The sequence below is a fragment of the Lithobates pipiens genome, unplaced genomic scaffold (assembly GCF_037356315.1).
Source record: "Lithobates pipiens isolate NorthernLeopardFrog02 unplaced genomic scaffold, aLitPip1_a1.2 Scaffold_61, whole genome shotgun sequence".
Taxonomy (NCBI): Eukaryota; Metazoa; Chordata; class Amphibia; order Anura; family Ranidae; genus Lithobates; species Lithobates pipiens.
The window spans coordinates 1,515,229-1,533,232 of record NW_027507883.1 but is presented as its reverse complement, the minus strand read 5'-3'; the positions used below and the strand labels follow the sequence as shown (position 1 = coordinate 1,533,232).

At 48.3% G+C, this 18,004-nt stretch overlaps 11 pseudogenes; 10 read left to right on the top strand and 1 right to left on the bottom strand.

The window, feature by feature from the left end:
* Positions 1 to 2,295: 2,295 nt before the first annotated feature.
* LOC143958718 (5S ribosomal RNA) lies at positions 2,296 to 2,414 on the bottom strand (annotated as a pseudogene).
* Positions 2,415 to 7,450: 5,036 nt separating this feature from the next.
* Positions 7,451 to 7,569, top strand: LOC143958595 (5S ribosomal RNA; annotated as a pseudogene).
* A 108-nt stretch (positions 7,570 to 7,677) lies between these two features.
* On the top strand, positions 7,678 to 7,796 carry LOC143958824 (5S ribosomal RNA; annotated as a pseudogene).
* A 330-nt stretch (positions 7,797 to 8,126) lies between these two features.
* Positions 8,127 to 8,245, top strand: LOC143958797 (5S ribosomal RNA; annotated as a pseudogene).
* A 311-nt stretch (positions 8,246 to 8,556) lies between these two features.
* On the top strand, positions 8,557 to 8,675 carry LOC143958656 (5S ribosomal RNA; annotated as a pseudogene).
* A 107-nt stretch (positions 8,676 to 8,782) lies between these two features.
* LOC143958687 (5S ribosomal RNA) lies at positions 8,783 to 8,911 on the top strand (annotated as a pseudogene).
* Positions 8,912 to 9,016: 105 nt separating this feature from the next.
* Positions 9,017 to 9,136, top strand: LOC143958507 (5S ribosomal RNA; annotated as a pseudogene).
* Positions 9,137 to 9,243: 107 nt separating this feature from the next.
* On the top strand, positions 9,244 to 9,372 carry LOC143958747 (5S ribosomal RNA; annotated as a pseudogene).
* Positions 9,373 to 9,481: 109 nt separating this feature from the next.
* Positions 9,482 to 9,600, top strand: LOC143958706 (5S ribosomal RNA; annotated as a pseudogene).
* A 109-nt stretch (positions 9,601 to 9,709) lies between these two features.
* On the top strand, positions 9,710 to 9,828 carry LOC143958301 (5S ribosomal RNA; annotated as a pseudogene).
* Positions 9,829 to 10,162: 334 nt separating this feature from the next.
* Positions 10,163 to 10,281, top strand: LOC143958590 (5S ribosomal RNA; annotated as a pseudogene).
* The last annotated feature ends 7,723 nt before the right edge of the window (positions 10,282 to 18,004 follow it).

The following is an 18,004-nucleotide window of genomic DNA, read 5'->3' as shown; positions in this document are numbered from 1 at the left end:
TCTCAGAGCAGGTTTCAGAGAGGACTGAAGGTCTAGTGGGGTTGGAGATGCCAGCTGATGAGGAGCAAGGAGAGGTCCGCTTTGTTCTTTGGTGTGGGTCTTTGAGGTATGCTTGCCAACGAGCTGCATGGCAGGTCAACATATGTCTGGTCAAGCATGTGGTGCCCAAGCGGCTGATGTTTTGGCCACGTGAGATACGCTTGAGACATATGTTGCAAATAGCAGCGGTGCGATCTGATGCACTCGTCTCAAAAAAGGCCCACACCAAAGAACTTTTAGAATAACGCGCAGAGGAAGCGCTCTGCGCAGAGGAAGCGCTCTGCGCAGGCGGAGCTCTGCGGTGTGATTCAGTCGGTGTGCTGCCCCTAAGCTGGCCCCCGGAGGGCATCCTGCCTCGTTGGACATGTGCCTCCTCCTCCTCCTCCTCCTCCTCCTCCCTCCTTCCAGGCACCCACGTGGAGTCAGTGCCCTCATCATCCCCTCCCTCTTCATCGCTGTAGCAAACCTGGCAGTATGCTGCAGCTTGTGGAACATTACTGCCAGATTGCTGTCCTTCTTGAGCATCCCCTCTCTCTGTGCTCACGCTACTGCCTTCCTCTAGCTGAGTGTCATCATCAGAGCCCACCAAACACTGGGCATCCTCCTGGAGCATGTACCCAACACTGTGCTCAAAGAGTTCAGGAGACTCCTCAGGAGGACGTGGTGGGTCTAGGGAAGGAGTCACTGATGATGACATTGAGAGGAGGGACGACGATGTGTTGGCAGCTGCTTTTCTACTACCCTGAGACTGGGTGAGAGAGGATGAGGAGGATGAAGAGGGCTTGGTCATCCACTCTACCAAGTCGTTGGCATGTTGCGGTTCAACATGTCCAGCTGCAGAAAAGAAGGACAAGCATGTCCCATGGCCACGTGCTGATGACAATGCACCGCGTCCCCGACCAGCACTGTTGTCTCTAGACACAGAGCCTGCTTGCCCTCTTTTATCGGCTCGCGCCTGTCTGCCTCTCCTTGCTGGCCTTCCAGACATGGTAATGGCCTGAAGGGAGTTGGGTAAAACAGTAGTTGGGTAGTTTATATTGTGCTGGAGGCACACAACACCCACTAACTCCTGCAGATGCCTTTTTTATAGAACAGCAGAGTTAAAGGGGTATATACAGATGTATACTGTGCTGTGCTGGAAGCACACACAACTTCCAATAACTCCAGCAGATGCCAATCGGGCCCAAATACAGAACAGCTATGTAGGTGGATAATAGCGGTATGTACTGGGTACAGAGCAGGCACACAGCACGCACTATCTCCTGAGTGACACTGCTGACTGCAAGCTCTATTGTTAAAGATGGACCACTAGCTATATAGGTGAGGTGAATATCACGGTGTATACTGTGGTCAGGGCACGCAGACAATAACAAGAAAACAGCAGAGTTAAAGGGGTATATACAGATGTATACTGTGCTGTGCTGGAGGCACACACAACTTCCAATAACTCCAGCAAATGACAATCGGGCTCAAATAGAGAACAGCTATGTAGGTGTATATAGTGGTATGTACTGGGTACAGAGCACGCAGACAGCACGCACTAACACTACTGACTGCAAGCTCTATTATTAAAGCTAGATCACTAGCTATATAGGTGAGGTGAATATAGTGGTGTATACTGCGGTCAGGGCACAGACAGTAACCACTACACAAGAGCAAAATAGTAAATCAGCCAAAAACGATTGGTGTGTAACTGTGTTGAAGGTACACAGAACACCCACTGCTTCAGATGCTAACAAACACTACACGAGGCCGCCTGAAAGGCAGCTTTATATAGTGTGGGGCGTGCACTACACAGTCTGAGCTATGATTGGCCACAGGCAGGATGCCTGTGGCCAACCATTGCTCTTCCCGCTACTGGCGCTGCGATTGGCCAAGCATGCGGGGTCACAGTGCATGCTTGGCCAATCGTGAGACAGCAATGCATTGCGCCATCGCAGTGCATTGTGGGCCACACGAATTTTGCCGCGAACGGCCCAAACGTTCGGAATTCGGCGAACGCACGAACGACCAATGTTCGAGTCGAACATGCGTTCGACTCGAACACGAAGCTCATCCCTATCTCCCACCCAGGTTCTAACCAGGCCCGACCCTGCAAAGCCTCCGAGATCAGACGAGATCAGTTGCTTTCAGGGAGATGTGGCCTTAGGCAATAGCTTTGGGGACCCTGAACACTCTTGAAAAACGCCAAGATGGTCACCTTGGTAAACAAGGGAAAATAAGTCAACGGCAAAAAAAAAAAAAATGAAAAAAAGAAGCCTATGCCACCTGGTATTCCCAGGCAGTCTCCCATCCAGGCACTATCCAGGCCTGACCCTGCTTAGCCTCCGAGATTAGACGAGATTGGTTGCTTTCAGGGTGATGTGGCCATAGGCAATTTCTTTGGATGCCCTGAACCATCTTGACAAACGCCAAGATAGTCACCTTGGCAAACAAGGGAAAAAAACAAGTAAATGCAAAAAAAGAAAAGAAGCCCAGGGGCCTGGTATTCCCAGGTGGTCTGCCATCCAGGTATTAACCAGGCTTAGCCCCTGCTTAGCCCCCGAGGTGAGACAAGATGGGGCTCTTTCAAGGTGATGTGGCCATAGCAAATCTTTTTGGACATCCTCAATCCCCTTGACAAACACCAAGATTCACCTTGGGAAACGAGGGAAAAAATAAGTCAACGCCCCAAAAAAAAAAAAAAAAAAAGGAAACCTACAGCACTTTGCATTCCCAAGCGGTCTCCCATCCAGGTACTTACCAGGCCCGACCCTACCCATAGGCAATCTCTTTGGGCACCCTCATCCCTCTTGACAAATGCAAAGATGGTCACTAGGCCCGACCCTGCGTAGCCTCGGAGATCAGATGAGATTGGGCGCTTTCATGGTGATATGGCCCGTAAGCAATCTCTTGGGCATCCTCAACCCTCTTTGACAAACGCCAAGATGGTCACCTTGAGAAAGAAGGGAAAAAAACAAGCCAACGCCAAAAATAAAGAAACCTACAGCACCTGGTTTTCCCAGTACTAACCAGGCCCGCCCCTGCTTAGCCTCAGAGATGCGACGAGTTGGGGCGCTTTCAGGATGATGTGGCCATAGACAAATTCTTTGGGCACCCTCAACTCTCTTGACAAACACCAAGATCCTCACCTTGGGAAACAAGGGGGAAAAAAGTCAACGCCAAAAAAAAAAATGACGGCACCTGGTAATCCCAGGCGGTCTCCCATCCAGGTATGAATCAGGCCCGACGCTGCTTAGCCTCCGAGATAAGACGAGATTTGTCGCTTTCAGGGTGATGTGGCTGTAGGCAATCTCTTTGCGCACGCTCAACCCTCTTGACAAATGCCAAGATGGTCACCTTGGGATACAAGGGAAAAAACAAGTCAACGCCAAAAAAAAAAAAAAAAAAAAGAAGCCTGTAGCACTGGGTATTCCCAGGCAGTCTCCCATCCAGGTACTAAGCATGTCCGACCCTGCTTAGTCTCCAAGATCAGATGACATTGGGCGCTTTCAAGGAAATGTGGCTGTAGGCAATCTCTTTGGGCACCCTCAACCCTCTTGACAAATACCAAGATGGTCACCTTGGGATACAAGGGAAAAAAACAAGTCAACGCCAAAAAAAAGAAAGAAGAAGCCTGTGGCACTGGGTATTCCCAGGCGGTCTCCCACCCAGGTACTAACCAGGCCCGACCCTGCCTAGCCTTTGAGATGAGGCGTTTTCAGGGTCATGTGCCCATAGGCAATCTTCTTGGGCAGCCTCAGCCCTCTTGACAAATGCCAAGATGGTCACCTTGGGAAACAAGGGAAACCTTGGCACCCTAGATTTTTGGAACTACATTTCCCATGATGCTCAACTACACTGCAGAGTGCATGAGCATCACTGGAAATTTAGTTCCAAAACATCTGGGGTGCCAATGTTCACCATCACCGTCCAAGGGCAAGGATAGATGAAGACTTTGCACTATGCGGTCTTCCAGGGAGGCCTGCTGCAGATGGCAGGCTCTCACCTTGTCCGTCCCTGCACCGCACTGATCTACTCACTGTCTCTCCTTGCTCCTTCCCTTTGCCTCTCCGGCATGGATTCTTTCACTGCCTTCTGAGTCAGGATCCTTCCAAGCCAGCTTTCCTGAGCCCCTGGCCTGAGCTACCACCCCTTCCCGGCAGGGGTTTCCTCAAGGGCCACCAACAACCTCTCCTCAGCACTGCTTCTCCATCTTCCACCCAACTCCCCTGCTGGTATGGTCCATGTCTATTTATGGGGTTGTCTCAGTCCTTTGCCAACCCACTTCTGGGGACCCCATAAACATTCATGTCAGCCCTTCCTAACCCCTACCTTCTAGTTCTAGAAGATTCTTCAACCTTCTAGACACCATGGGGAGGCACCAGAGAGCTGCCAAGAGGAGTCATCCAGCCCTGGCCTCTAGTAACCCAGACCCAATTTAATGATTCAGGTTATTCCTGGGCAGAAATATGCTTTTTTTCTACTCTGACACTAGAGGGTGCTATACTCACCTCCCTCTTAAAAGCAGCCATGTCCCCATCGTCTAGAAAAACAAAAATTGGTCCTGCACCCAGGAGCAAGGGCATCCCATAAGCAAAAATGGGAAGGGGAAAAAGGCAATACACCTGGAAAAGGGCTTTGTACAAATAAATATGTGGTATCAAAAAAAGATGATTTATATATTTTCTTTCACAAACAGAAACCATATACATAATGTGTACATCCTGACTACAGGTCCCTGTAGCTAGAAAGATCTGTCAATGTCAACATATGTACATTAGGGATGACCTTGGTGTTTGAGACGAACACATGTTCGACTCGAACACCGGCTCTTCGCCCGTTCGGCGAAGCCAGAACTCTGCGCCATCGCAGTGCATTGCTGGCTCATGATTGGCCAAGCATGCACTGTGACCCCACATGCTTGGCCAATCACAGCGCCGGCAATGAGGACAGCCATGATTCCCTGTGGCCAATCATAGCTCAGGCTGTGTAGTACATGCCCCACACTATATAAGGCCGCCAGCGTCTGCAGGAGTTAGTGGGTGTTCTCTGTGTACCTTCAACGCAGTATACAACGTCCATTATCCACCTATATAGCTATATTGCTCTTCTGTAATTGAGCTATAAGCCATCTGCAGGAGTTTCTGGGTGTTGTCTGTGTGCCCTGAGTGCAGTATACACCATTATCCAGCTATATAGCTATATTGCTCTTCTGTAATTGAGCTATCAGCCATCTGCAGGAGTTTCTGGGTGTTGTCTGTGTGACCTGAGTGCAGTATGCACCATTATCCACCTATATAGCTATATTGCTCTTCTGTAATTGAGCTATCAGCCATCTGCAGGAGTTTCTGGGTGTTGTCTGTGTGCCCTGAGCGCAGTATACACCTTTATCCACCTATTTTGCTCTTCTCTAATTGAGCCATCTGCCATCTGCAGGAGTTAGTTGGTGTTGTGTGCCTCCAGCACAGCACAGTATACACCGGTATCTACCCTTTAATTCCTGTTGTTCTATAATAAAGGCATCTGCAGGAGTTAGTGGGTGTTGTGTGCCTCCAGCACAATATACACTACCCAATTTCTGGTTTTCCCATCTCCCTTCAGGCCATTACCATGTCTGGAAGGCCAACAAGGAGAGGCAAACAGGTTCGAGCCGATAAAAGAGGGCAAGCAGGCTCTGTGTCTAGAGACAACAGTGCTGGTCGTGGACTCGGTGCATCGTCATCAGCACGTGGCCATGGGACACGCTTGTCCTTATTTTTGGCAGCTGGACGTGTTGAGCCGCATCATACTGAAGACTTGGTAGAGTGGATGACCAAGCCCTCTTCATCCTCCTCATCCTCTCTCACCTAGGCTCAGGGTACTAGCAAAGCAGCTGCCAACGCATCCTCTTCCCTCGTCTCAATGTCATCATCAGTGACTCCTTCCCTAGACCCACCACGTCCTCCTGAGGAGTCCCCTGAACTCTTTGAGCACAGTGTTGGGTACATGCTTCAGGAGGATGCCCAGTGTTTTTTAGGCTCTGATGATGATACTCAGCTAGAGGAAGGCAGTAGCGTGAGTGCAGAGAGAGGGAATGCTCAAGAAGGACAGCAATCTAGCAGTCATGTTCCACAAGCTGCAGCATACTGCCAGGTTTGCTCCAGCGATGAAGAGGTAGGGGATGATGAGGGCACTGACTCCACATGGGTGCCTGGTAGGAGAGAGGAGGAGGAGGCACATCTCCAACGATGCAGGATGCCCTCCGGGGGCCAGCTTAGGGGCAGCACACCGACTGAATCATACCGCAGAGCTCCGCCTGTGCAGGGCGCTGCCTCTGCGCGTTATTCTAAAAGTTCTTTTGTGTGGGCCTTTTTTGAGACAAGTGCATCAGATCACACTGCTGCTATCCTTAGAAGGACCTTTGAAGGACCTTTGTGCAAATAGTAGGTTGTGATTAGCAGACTGTACCTCAGTCCCTATAATCATAAAGGACTACTGCAGCAGAAGGGCAGCAGTCAAGTATAATATTCTTTCTATATTTGTAAGAAAGAATATTATACGTGTACAAGCCTATTACCATACTAGTCCTGAAAAGAACCTTTGTGGACCTAACAGTAACAGCTACTGATTAAACTGACTGTCCCTCACTGCCACACACAGATTCCTGCCTGTCCCTATTTAAACTGACAAAACACAGGCTCCTGCAACAATAACTTGAATAGCACTCAAAACTATATCCTGTACTACTTTACCATATCAGTTCTGAAAAGGACTTTTGTGGACCTAATAGTAACAGCTAATGATTAAACTGACTGTCCTTGCTGCACACAGCATCCTGTCCCTCTCTCAGCCCTGACAAAAGACAATCTGCAGCAACAATGACTTGAATAGCAGTGCCTCAAACCTATATCCTGAACTACACCTATACCATATTAGTCCTTAATAGAACTTTGGTGGACCTAATAGCTAGTGATTTGGGTCACTGCAGTCTCTCCCTGCTCCACACAGCAACCTCTCCCTATAGTGACAGAAGAAAGAATGTAAAATGGCCACCGGATCGGGTCTATTAATAAGTTAGGGGGAATGTCCAAGTGTCCATGTGCTGTAATGTCTCAATTGGCTGTCCTGTACCCCATGATGGATGTGTCATCATAGGTCAAAGTTCTTTTATACAGTAAACACGTAAGTCCGCCGGGCGAACAGCGGCAATAGTCGGCCGAACGGGCGGACCGCGAACAGCCGAAATTCGCCGCGACACGACCGCTGGGCGAACAGTTCGGCCATCCCTACTGGTTAGTACCTTGATGGGAGACCGCTTGGGAATACCAGGTGCCGTAGGCTTTTTGTTTAATATGTTGTTGGCGTCAACGACCTGTTTTATTTTTCTGCTTGTTTACCGAGGTGACCATCTTGGCGTTTGTCAAGAGGGTTTAGAGTGACCAGCAAGTTTGCCTAAGGCCACATCACCCTGAATGCGCCCAATCTCGTCTGATTTCGGATGCTAAGCAGGGTCAGGCCTTGTTAGTACCTGAATGGGTGCCCGCCTGGGAATACCAGGTGCCGTAGGCTTTTTTTTAATATGTTGTTGACGTCGACAACCTGCTTTATTTTTCTGCTTGTTTGCCGAGGTGACCATCTTGGCGTTTGTCAAGAGGGTTGAGAGTTGCCACCAAGATGGCCTACTGCTACATCACTCTGAATGCGCCTGATCTCGTCTGATCTCGGATGCTAAGCAGGGTCAGGACTGGTTAGTACCTGGATGGGAGACTGCCTGGAAATACCTGGTTCCGTAGGCTTTTTTTAATGTTGTTAGCATCGACGACCTGTTTAATTTTTCTGCTTGTTTGCCGAGGTGACCATCTTGCCGTTTGTCAAGAGGGTTGAGAGTGGCCATTAAGTTTCCCTACGGCCACATCACCCTGAATGAGCCTAATACCATCTGATATCAGATGCTAAGCAGGGTCGGGTCTGGTTAGTACCTGGATGGGAGACCGCCTCGGAATACTAGGTTCCATAGATTTTTTTTTAATATGTTGTTGGCGTCGACGACGTCTTGTTTTTCTGCTTGTTTGCAGAGGTGACCATCTTTGCATTTGTCAAGAGGGTTGAGAGTGGCAAGCAAGATCACCTACGGCCACATCACCCTGAATGCGCCTGAACTTGTCTATTCTTGGATGATAAGCAGGGTTGGGCCTGGTTAATACCTGGATGGGAGACCACCTGTGAATACCGGGTGCCATAGGCTTTTTTTTTTAATATGCTGTTGGCGTCGATGACCCGTTTTATTTTTCTGCTTGTTTGCCGAGGTGACCATCTTGGTGTTTATCAAGAGGGTTGAGAGGGGCCAGCAAGATCACTTTTGGTCACATCACCCTGCATGTGCCCGATCTCGTCTGTTCTCGGATGCTAAGCAGGATCAGGCCTTGGATATACCATGTGCCATAGGCTTCTTTTTAATATGTTGTTGGCGTCGACGACCTGTTTTATTTTTCTGCTTGTTTGCTGAGCTGACCATCTTGCCGTTTGTCAAGAGGGTTGAGAGTGGCCAGCAAGATCTCTTACAGCCACATCACCCTGAATGCACCCAATCTCGTCTGATCTCGTATACTAAGCAGGGACGGGCCTGGTTAGTACCTGGATGGGAGACTGCTTGGGAATACCAGGTGCCGTAACCTTTTTTTAATATGTTGTTGGCATCGACGACCTGTTTTATTTTTCTGCTTGTTTGCCGAGGTGACGATCTTGGCGTTTGTCAAGAGGATTGAGAGTGGCCAGCAAGATCGCCTACGGCCACATCACCCTGAATGCTCCCGATCTTGTCTTATCTCGTCTGATCTCGGATGCTAAGCAGGGTCGGGCCTGATTAGTACCTGGATGGGAAACCGCCTGGTAATAACAGGTGCCATAGTTTTTTTTTAATATGTTGTTGGCGTCGACAAAGTTTTATTTTTCTGCTTGTTTGCCGAGGTGAATATCTTAGCGTTTGTCAAGAGGCTTGAGAGTGGCCAGCAAGATCGCCAAAGGTCATATCACCCTGAATGCGCACAATCTCGTCTGATCTTGGATGCTAAGCAGGGTCGGGCCTGCTTAGGTGCCTGGATGGGAGACCTCCTGGGAATACCAGGTGCTGTAGGCTTTTTTTTATATGTTGTTGGTGTAGACGACCTGTTTTATTTTTCTGCTTATTTGCCGAGGTGATCATCTTGACGTTTGTCAAGAGGGTTGAGAGTGGCCAGCAAGATCGCCTACAGCTACATCACCCTGAATGCTCCCGATCTTATCTTATCTCGTCTGATCTCGAATGCTAAGCAGTGTTGGGCCTGGTTAGTACCTGGATGGGAGACAGCTTGGGAATACCAGGTGCCGTAGGCTTTTTTTTTATTATGTTGTTGGCGTCGACAACCTGTTATATTTTTCTACTAATTTGGCGAAGTGACCATCTTGGTGTTTGTCAAGAGGGTTGAGAGTGACCAGCAAGGTCGCCTACAGCCACATCACCCTGAATGCTCTTTATCTTGTCTGATCTCGGATGCAAAGCAGGGTCGGGCTTGGTTAGTACCTGGATGGGAGACCACCTGGGAATAACAGGTGCCATAGGCTTTTTTGTAATATGTTGTTTGTGTAGACGACCAGATTTAATTTTTCTGCTTGTTTGCCGAGGTGATCAACTTGACGTTTGTCAAGAGGGTTGAGAGTGGACAGCAAGATTGCTTACAGCCACATCACCCTGAATGTGCTCTGTTTTGTTTGATTTCGGAAGCTAAGCAGTGTCGGGCCTGGTTAGTACCTGGATGGGAGACCGTCAGGGAATAACAGGTGCTGTAGGCTTTTTTTAATATGTTGTTGGCGTCGACGACCTGTTTTCTTTTTCTGCTTGTTTGCCAAGGTGACCATCTTGGCCTTTGTCAAGAGGGTTGAGAGAGATAATGAAGAACCCCTAAGGCCTCATCACCCTGAATGCGCCCAATCTCGTCTGATTTCAGATGATAAGCAGGGTCGGGCCTGGTTAGTACCTGGGTTGGAGACTGCTTGGGAGTACCAGGTGCCATAACCTTTTTTTTAATATGTTGTTGGCGTCGACGAACTGTTTTATTTTTCTTCTTGTTTGCCGAGGTGACCATCTTGGCGTTTGTCAAGAGGGTTGAGAGTGGTCAGCAAAATCGCCTTCGGCCTCATCACCCTGAATGTGCCCAATCTCCTCTGATCTCGGATGCTAAGCAGGTTTGGGCCTGGTTAGTACCTGGATGGGAGACCTTCTGGGAATACCAGGTGCCATAGCCTGGTTGCTAGGTTTACAAAAAGTTGTCACTAAATGATATATTGCTCACAAATGCCATAGTTATATGTGGAATTGCACCCCGAAATATATCCGCTGCTTCTCCTGAGTACGGGGATACCACATATGTGGGACTTTTTGGGAGTCTAGCCGCGTACGGCACCCCGAAATCCAATCACTGCCTTCAGGATTTCTAAGGGTGCAAATTTTTGATTTCACTCCTCACTACCTATCACAGTTTCGAAGGCCATAAAATGCCAAAATAACACAACCCCCCCCCAAATGACCCCATTTTGGAAAGTAGACACCCCAAGGAAATTGCTGAGGGGCATGTTGAGCCCATTGAATATTTTTTTTTTGTCCCAAGTGATTGAATAATGATACAAAAAAAAAAGTTTACAAAAAAGTTGTCACTAAATGATATATTGCTCACACATGCCATAGTTAAATGTAGAATTGCACCCCAAATATATATTCTGCTGCTTCTCCTGAGTACGGGGATACCACATATGTGGGACTTTTTGGGAGCCTGGCCACGTACGGGACCCTGAAAACCAAGCACTGCCTTCCGAATTTAAATATAAAACGCTACCAAAAAAACTGTTAGCAATCGCAGGGATCAGGCCTGACTCTGCGAACGCTGCAGTTATGTGTTTAGTGTTTTGTAAGTGACAATGATCGATCGATACTGCACTTGGGTGGGCTGGGCGGAGGGGCAAAACGCAGGTGCTAGCAGGTATCTGGGCTGATCCCGCTAACAATATGTTTTTTTGGAACCCTAAACTGCTGGGGACGTTAGTATAGATCTGATCAGTCAGATATTGATCTGTTCAGATTCTATACCACTACGGGAGGTTTATGCTGTGCGCATGGGTGTTAGCGGTACTGGCACTAACCTAGCGCTACCTGGGGCGACGCAGACCCTGACCCTAAAACCTAATTGATATCACCCGCTGGGTGATCAGGGGCTTAAACCTTTATTAGGTAATAAATGGTGGGTGCCCTGATGCTATAAAAAGCAAACTAACTAACCAGAGTCACCCATAACACTTATACGGAGATCACTGGTGAAAGGGTTAACTAGCGGCAACCAGGGGGTTAAAATCTTTATTAGGTAGTATATGGGGGTCCCTGGCGCTATATAAAAACCTGACGGGGAACCTAAATAAGTAACTGGCTAACCAGCGTCACCAGTGACACTTATACGGTGATCGCTGGTGAAAGGGTTAACTAGGGGCAATCAGGGGTTAAAACCATTATTGGGTAGTATATCGGGGTACCTAGCGCTATAAAAACCTGGCGGTGAACCTAAAAAAATAACTAGCTACTTAGCGGCACCAGTGACACTAATGCAGCGATCAGAAAAACGATTGCTTAGTGACACTGGCAAAAGGGGGTGAAAGGGTTAACTCTAGGGGCAATCAGGGGGTTAAACCTTTATTGGGGGGGTAGGGGGCTACCCTGGACCTAACATTAACTGCCCTGACAGCTTTTACTGTCACAACTGACACTAAATGCAGTGATCAATAAATAAATGATCACTGCAATCAGTGACACTGTGACTGGGAGGGGGAGGGGTGCTTTGTCCGTCTATGTGTGCCTACATGTCAGTGTAGTGTTGGTGCACACTTACTTTCACTGTTCTCCTCGTAGTCCGGTCAATAAGACCGCCCGAGGAGAATGGCATCCCTGCCTGTGTTTACTATACGCAGCGGGGGAAACTTCTCAATCGCCAGGAGAGATCGAGAGGGGATGGCCAGAAACCAATGGCCATCCCCTCATCCCGGATCGCTCCTAAAGCGAAACGGACCGCCGCATCCAGCGGGAGGGGGGTCCGATCGGACCCCCCACTCGCTGGAAGGCGAGCATGTACATGTACGTGCTTTCATAGTTTCATAGTTAGTTAGGTTAAAAAAAAGACACCAGTCCAATCTGAGTGAGTGTCTACTATTGTCCCTATTCCTGTACATTGCACACTCACATTGGTCCCTACCCTCAAGGAGCCCACAATCCAAGGTCCCTATGCATATACTAGGGCCAATTTTGAACAGAGGCCAATTAACCTACCTGCATGTCTTTGGATTGTGGGAGGAAACTGGAGTACCTGGAGGAAACCCACGTAGGCACAGGGAGAACATGCAAAATCCAGGCAGGTAGTGTTGTGGTTGGGATTTGAACCAGTGACCCTTCTTACTGCTAGGTGAGAGTGCTAACCACTACACCACTGTGCTGCCCTTGTGCCTGTCGGTGCCATTGCACCAATGTACATTGCCATGCGGCGGTCCTTAAGTGGTTAAGGATGATAAAATAAATTGTCTAACATGCTATAGAAGCAGTGTCAGAGTTATGAGCTTTAATCATAACTCATTGCTTGGGTTCATCACTGAATTTTGTGGACCCAAAAATATTGCTTGACTGCGTTAGGAATGAAAAAGTATATAGCTCAATCAACTGCCTGAGTTATGAGCTTTAATCAGAACTCATTGCTTGGGTTTACCCACTGAATTTTGTGGATCCAAAAATATTGCTGGATGGAGTTAGGAATAAGAAAGAGAGCAGGGATTTCAGTCTGATCCCTCTTGGGAAAGTCTACAGAGAGCCCCCGCTCTCTGGAAGTAAAGGGCGGCTGTTGGAAGACCATCTTACATTTCAATTGTAAGCTATAATTAAGCCTCTAGTCTGGTTGCTAGGTTGTTCTGAAGTAGAAGGCTGAGGGACTGGGTCAATCTCAGTTCGTGCTGGACTTGCAGAAGAGTGCTCATTCCTCTGAGAAGGCCGGGCTAGATCTGATTCAGTCTCTCTCTCTCTTCCAACTGCTTCTAGGGCAACATGGCAGGCAGTCCAAATGTTTGGTTATGGCCTATAAAGTGAATGGCAGATCCTATTCTAACTGTTTATCCTTTCTTCCTGGGAATTCGGTGTTTTGATCTTGGAATGGTTCTTAGCTTTTCTTGGTTAGAGTATGAGGGCACCATACTACAGCCAACAAACTTTGGCCAGGCCAAAATCAACGTGCCCTATTCTTGGTTCAGACTTTAGGGACTGGGTCAAGATGTCTTCTCCCCATAGGGGAAAAGGTATGACACATGCCATTCCCACACAAATAGGTTTAAACGTCCATAATTTAAACCATATGAAAGTTTTCAATGAAAACTATTCATTAATGTCCATGTATAGTGTAGCCAGTAGCAAGCAAAAACAGAGTAGGGTTCAGGCACAATGCACGTAGATATCGCTTGCTGCCCATTTGCTAGAGCAGGATTTAGACAGGACCCCCTCCCAAGCCCACTGTAGCATTGTTTGTATATAATGCTGTTAACTACCCGTTTGCTGCTCATTAGTATGCCCACCTTGGAGCAGTGTAGAATGCATTGCCAGTGATTTCCCCTTGCGCATATGCTCTGTGGTCCCAACAGAGCACATTTCATAGGCAATGTAAATAGTAAATGGCTGCTCTACTAGAGCCGACCTTTGGTTTATATGAAATTCAAATGATGTGTTGTGCAATCAAGCCCACTGAAGCATTGTTTGTTTACAATGCCATTAATTCCCCTCCACTACACATTTATATGCCCAACTTGGAGCAGTGTAGAATGCATTGCAAATGATTTCACCTTGCGCATATACTTTTTGTGGTCCCAACAAAGCAGCATTCATAAGCAATGCAGATAGTGATTGGCTGCTCTAGGGGAGCCAGTTATATGAAATGCAAATGATGTGTTGCACAATCAAGCCCACTGTAGCATTGGTTTTATACAATGCCATTAATTTGGCCTTTGCTGCTGATTCATACCCAGTCTGGCGCAGCATAGAATGTATTGCGACTGATTTCCCGTTTCAGGCTCTCTGTGGTCCCAACAGAGCAGTGTTCAGATGCAATGCACATAGATTTCTTGCTGCCCATTTGTTGCAGATAGGCTTTCGACAGGACCCCCTCCCAAGCCCACGGTAGCATTGTTTGTATACAATGCCATTAATTTGCCCTTTGCTGCTGATTCATGCCCAGCCTGGCACAGCATAGAATGCATTGTGATTGATTTCCCATTGGTTTCCAGCTCTTTGTGGTCCCAACAGAGCAGTATTCAGACACAATGCACATCATTGATTTATTTTTATTTTTTTGTTAGGCTTTAGTGCGGTTATTAGTTAGCATTAGAACCATATTGTTTAATGTGAAAATTATGTATATTTTTTACTGCTGAATGCTTTATTTTTTTAGAAGCCAGGAAAGCATTTTATTGTTTTAAAATGCCTAGCTTGTCAATATTACAATTGAGTGCAGTGTGTTTTAAAGGTTGTTAATGCAATAATTGGGGCCTAAAACCCCATATCATCCTCCTTGTGTTTTTTAATGTTACCAATATCTCGTTGCAGATGACTGGAATGAGCACAAGATGTATGTGTGAAATGCGTCCACATGACCATAGTTTGGTGTCTTTGGTGTTATCTTTGTGAAACAATATAAAAGGCAATCGGAAGTTCTGGATCTGCAGTCATTTCTTTCTTCCTTCTGACTGGAATGATCCAGTATGGCTGGGCTGCTGTTCAATCTAAAGTAAGTGAAGGGTACACATTTTTTCTTCATTTTATACATTTATTTTTCTTTAAAGATGCATTTAGCCTTTAACTCCAGGGCACGTTCATCCCATTGGTGGTCAATGGGCAGCATGTCTCCCCTTGGTGGTCAATGATGGGCAGCATGTCTCCCCTTGGTGGTCAATGATGGGCAGCATGTCTCCCTTTGGTGTGTCAATGATGGGCAGCACGTCTCCCCTTGGTGGTCAATGATGGGCAGCACGTCTCCCCTTGGTGGTCAATGATGGGCAGCACGTCTCCCCTTGGTGGTCAATGATGGGCAGCACGTCTCCCCTTGGTGCTCAGTGATGGGCAGCACGTCTCCCCTTGGTGGTCAATGAGGATTCACTATTGAGTTGGCCCACCCTTTTGCAGCTACAACAGCTTCAATTCTTCTGGGCAGGCTGACCACAAGGTTTAGGTGTGTGTCTTTGGGAATGTTTGACCATTCTTCCAGGAAGAGCATTTGTGAAGTCAGGCACTGATGTGGACGAGTAGGCTTGGCTCGGGATTCTCTGCTCTAATTCATCCCAAAGGTGTTCTATTGGGTTGAGGTCAAGAATCTGTCCAGCCCAGTAAAGCTCCTCCACCCCAAACTCGCTCATCCATGTCTTTTATGGATTATGCTTTGTACACTGGTGCACAGTCATGTTGGAACAGAAAGGGGCCTTCCTCAAACTTCCCACAAAGTTGAGAGCATGAAATTGTCCAACATTTCTTGGTATGCTGACACCTTAAGTGTTGCCTTCACTGGAATTTAGGGGCCAAGCCCAACCCCTGAAAAACAACACCACACCATAATCCCCCCCCCACCAAGTGATTTGGACCAGTGCACAAAGCAAGATCCATAAAGACATGGATGAGTGTGTTTGGGGTGAAGGAACGTGACTGGAATGCAGAGTCCTGACCTCAACCCAATAGAATACCTTTGGGGTGAAATAGAGTGAAGGCTGAGAGATGGGCCTTTCTCGTCCAACATCAGTGCCTGACCTCACAAATGTACTATTGGAAGAATGGTGAAATATTCCCATAGACACACTCCTAAACCTTGTAGACAGCCTTCCCAGAATAGTTGAAGCTGTTAGAACTGCAAAGAGTGTGCTAACTAAATATTGAACCCTATGGACGAAGACTGATATTCCATTAAAGTTTGTGTGTGTTCGTGTGTAAAGGCAGGTGTCCCAATACTTTTGACAATATAGTGTATGTGTAAGGGGGCACTCTGCCACACTCTGATGCAAGGGGGCGATACTCTGCTATAAAGTGGGACTCTGATGTAAGGTGTTGTGGGTGATGCAATGGGCTTTGGGGAGATTCGATGTTCTGGGGAGATGCGATTGGGCGATGGGATTCGATGTGTTGGGGCGAAGCGATTCGATGTGCTGATGTGATTCGATGTGATGCGATGTGCTGCGATGTGCTGGGGGCGATGCGATGTGATGTGCTGGGGGCGATTTGAAGTTCTGGGGATATGTGATGCGATTGGGCGATGGGATTCTAGGTGTTGGGGTGAAGCGATTCGATGTGCTGATACAATTCGATGTGTTGGGGGTGATGCAATGTGCTTTGGGCGATGCCATGTGCTGGGGGTGATTCGATGTTCGTGGGAGATGTGATTCGATGTGCTGGGGGAGATGCAATTCGATGTGCTGAGGGTGATGCGATTCGATGTGCTGGAGGAGATGCGATCCTATGTGCTGGGAGCAATGTGGTGCGATGTGCTGGGGGCGATGCGATTCGATGTGATGTGCTGGGGCGATGCGATTTGATGTGTTGCGGGTGATGCAATGTACTTTGGGAGATGCGATGTGCTGGGGGTGATTCGATGTGCTGGGGAGATGTGATTCGATGTGCTGGGGAGATGCGATTCGATGTGCTGGGGGAGATGCAATTTGATGTGATGCCAAGTGCTGGGGGCGATGCGATGTGCTGGGGTGATGCGATTCGATGTGATGTGCTGGGGGCGATTCGATGTTCTGGGGAGATGTGATGCGATTGGGCAATGGGATTCGAGGTGTTAGGGTGAAGCGATTCGATGTGCTGATGCGATTCGATGTGTTGGGGGTGATGCAATGTGCTTTGGGCGATGCGATGTGCTGGGGGTGATTCGATGTTCGTGGGAGATGTGATTCGATGTGCTGGGGGAGATGCAATTCGATGTGCTGAGGGTGATGCGATTCGATGTGCTGGAGGAGATGCGATCCTATGTGCTGGGAGCAATGTGGTGCGATGTGCTGGGGGCGATGCGATTCGATGTGATGTGCTGGGGCGATGCGATTCGATGTGTTGCGGGTGATGCAATGTACTTTGGGAGATGCGATGTGCTGGGGGTGATTCGATGTGCTGGGGAGATGTGATTCGATGTGCTGGGGAGATGCGATTCGATGTGCTGGGGGAGATGCAATTTGATGTGATGCCAAGTGCTGGGGGCGATGCGATGTGCTGGGGTGATGCGATTCGATGTGATGTGCTGGGGGCGATTCGATGTTCTGGGGAGATGTGATGCGATTGGGCAATGGGATTCGAGGTGTTAGGGTGAAGCGATTCGATGTGCTGATGCGATTCGATGTGTTGGGGGTGATGCAATGTGCTTTGGGCGATGCAATGTGCTTTGGGCGATGCATTGTGCTGGGGGTGATTCAATGTACTGGGGGAGTTGCGATTCGATGTGCTGGGGGAGATGCGATTCTATGTGCTGGGGGAGATGCGATTCTATGTGCTGGGGCAATGTAATATGCTGGGGGCGATGCGATGTGATTTGATGTGATGTGCTGTGGGCGATGCGATTCGATGTGTTGCCGGTGATGCAATGTGCTTTGGGGAGAGTCGATGTTCTGGGGAGATGCGATGCGATTGGGCGATGGGATTCGATGTGTTGGGGCGAAGCGATTCGATGTGCTGATGCGATTCGATGTTTTGGGGTGATGCAATGTGCTTTGGGCGATGCGATGTGCTGGGGAGATGCGATTCGATGTGCTGGGGCCAATGTGATGTGCTGGGGGCGAATCAATGTGCTGGGGTGATGCAATGTGCTGGGGGTTATGCGATTCGATGTTCTGGGGAGATGCGATTCGATGTGCTGGGGCGATGCGATGTGCTTGGGTGATGTGTTTCGATGCGATGTGGTGGGACAAACCAATTTGATGTGATTCG